The 2,825-nt window shown below is 49.0% G+C and overlaps 1 pseudogene; it reads right to left on the bottom strand.

The window, feature by feature from the left end:
* Window positions 1-2,129: 2,129 nt before the first annotated feature.
* On the bottom strand, window positions 2,130-2,247 carry LOC113628695 (uncharacterized; annotated as a pseudogene).
* Window positions 2,248-2,825: the final 578 nt, after the last annotated feature.

Genomic DNA, 2,825 nt, shown 5'->3' with positions numbered 1-2,825 from the left:
TGCAGAGGAGGGGACAGGGGGACAGCGTGTGGGAACACAACCCGGGGCTGGCTCAGGATGGAAGGTCACTGTGGGGGGCGGGGGGAGCAGGGGCCGGTGGGTACAGAGAAAGAAGGCAGGAGCCAGGCCTGGTTTTCAAAATCAGCCTCCAGGGCTTCCCTGGTGGCGCAGCAGTTGAGAGTCCGCCTGACGATGCAGGGGACACAGGTTCGTGCCCCGGTCCGGGAAGATCCCACATGCCGCGGAGCGCCTGGGCCCGTGAGCCATGGCCGCTGAGCCTGCGCGTCCGGAGCCTGTGCTCCGCCACGGGAAAGGCCACAACAGTGAGAGACGCGCGTACCGCAAAAAAAAAAAAAAAAAAAAAAAAAAAAAAATCAGCCTCCAGCCTGTTGTCCTCAGAAGAGGAGACCTCAGTCCCGGCACAAAATAAAAGGGTGGTGGGAGCAAATGAGGTTGCTTCTCTCAGTTGTTTATTTTTCCTCTCTCGTTTCCGCTGGTTTTCCTCCGGCCCCAATCCCCCTGGCCTCTGGTTTCCCGCCACTATCTGGTTAATAACCTCCCACATCAGCCTGCTCAGCCCCCCTAGGCTCCCCCTGCAATCTCTTCTCCAGGCTTTGCTGAGGCTGTATTTACCCACACACAGGATTTCCGTAGGTGGTAACCACAGGGCCTGGTGGCTCCGGCGCTGTCCCTCCTCCCCTCATGGGGGTCTATTTACAGCAGGGGAAGAATTCCAATCCCCCCCCCCCTTAAGAATGTGACCGTCCTTAGACGTCTCTCCTTCGCCAACACCCAGCTCTTGGTAAGATCACTCACCCTCACACCCGTCCCTCCCCGGTCTCCTCAAATGCAGAGACGAGAGATAAGGTACACAGGTGAGTTAACCAAGGTGGGTGGCTCACTCACTCACGAACCTCCAGGCCGAGGGTCGTGGGGCGGGACCTCCGGACGCCTCCCCGTCTGGGCCCCCATCATATCACAGGCCTTGTCAATCCAGATCCCACAGAAAAGGGATACGGCATCTCCGGCAGACATCCTCGCGAAACACGCCCCCACCCCACTGCGTTTACTCCTTCCAGGACCGTTCACTCAACACTCAGAGAAGTATCCACCTCACAGGGTGATTTGCTTTTTGTTTAGCTGTGCATGGATGGGTGATGCACATTCGGAAAAGGGCGCAAGTCGGCAGCCCAGTCAAGTTTCACAACGTGGATGTACTGAGGTAATCAGCACCCAGATGAGAATGTTTCCCACCTCCAGAAGCCCCTTCCTATACCCCAACCCGGCCGCTGCCTACCGTCTCTCATCCCCAGCCCCCAGCACCCAGCATCCCGACTTCTGACACCACACATCAGTTTTGCCTCATGGGTTTTACACTTAAGAAGCTGGATTCCAGAGATGCACAGACAAGACTTTTAATTTTTCTCCATCAACAATATCTGGGAGGCAGGAGGCTTGTTGAGCCGGCTCTGGGTGTTCTATTTTATTTTCAACTCTCAGGATCCCTAATTCCCTAACACCACATAACTGTGAGGAATTTTAGGGAAGGAGTTATCTACGTGAGAAACCCTGCAGTGGGCAGCATGCCAAGCGTGGAGGAAAAGTGGAATGAGATAAATAAGATGAAGGCGTTGTGAAGAGATAGGGACCATAAGATGAAGGCGTTGTGAAGAGATAGGGACCGCATGAAGCTGAGGCCTCCAGGAAGGGGGGGAGGTAGGGGGATGGGGACTGCAAAGGTGGCAGGAAACTGAAACACATGCTAATATTTTCACCAAAGGGAGAGAGAAAAGAGTTCCAACCGCTCCCAGCAGTCTTCAGCCCATCCTTGCCTCTTTTCACTTTTTTCTCTATTTCTGGAGATGCTATTTTAAGCAAAGCCATACTCCCTACCTCTTTACTTTAAACACCCGCTGAAAACAGAAGTATAACATACGCCACATTTGTAATTTGTGTGTGTGTGTGTGTGTGTGTGTGTGTGTGTGTGTGTGTGTGTATGTGTGGTAATTTACCCTAGTGATATCTAGGACATTCACAATATTGTGCAACCATCACCCCTATATGGATCCAGAACCTTTGTATCACCCCAAAAGGACACCTCATACTCATTAAGCAGCCACTCTCCTTCCTCAAAACCATGTTCAGATGCCACCAAGTAGGTGGCAATGCCTTCACTATATGTGTGTTGTCCAGGCCTCCTCCAATCTTGTCAAAAGGAATGCATATCTTCTCTCTTTCATACAAGGCCCACATATGTAATTTTAAATTTTCTGGTAGCCATGCTAAAAAGGTAAAAAGAAACAGGTGAAAGTAATTTTAATACTTTATCTAATCCATTTTTATGGCTGAGTAGTATTCTGTCGTATATCTATACCACACCTTCTGTATCCATTCATCTGTCGATGGACATTTAGGTTGTTTCCATTTGCAACAACATGGACGGACCCAGAGATTATCATACTAAGTGAAGTAAGTCAGAAAGAGAAAGACAAATACCATATGATATCACTTATATGTGGAATCTAAAATATGGCATATAGGAACTTATCTACAGTACAGACTTGTGGTTGCCAAGGGGGTTGGGGGGTGGGGGAGGGATGGAGTGGGAGGGTGGGATTAGCAGATACAAACTATTATACACAAATGGATAAACAACAAGGTCCTAAAGTATAGCACAGGGAACTAGATTCAATATGCTGTAATAAACCATAATGGAAAAGAATATGAAAAAGAATATAGACACATATATACGTATAACTGAATCACTGCTGTACAGCAGAAATTAACACATTATAAAACAACTATACTTCAATAAAATAAATTTT

The sequence above is a fragment of the Aethalodelphis obliquidens genome, unplaced genomic scaffold (assembly GCF_003676395.1).
Source record: "Aethalodelphis obliquidens isolate GAN/ISIS:26980383/991018 unplaced genomic scaffold, ASM367639v1 scaffold24, whole genome shotgun sequence".
In the NCBI taxonomy this organism is placed as follows: domain Eukaryota; kingdom Metazoa; phylum Chordata; class Mammalia; order Artiodactyla; family Delphinidae; genus Aethalodelphis; species Aethalodelphis obliquidens.
The sequence above is the reverse complement of the archived record's forward strand: the minus strand, read 5'-3'. Positions and strand labels throughout refer to the sequence as shown.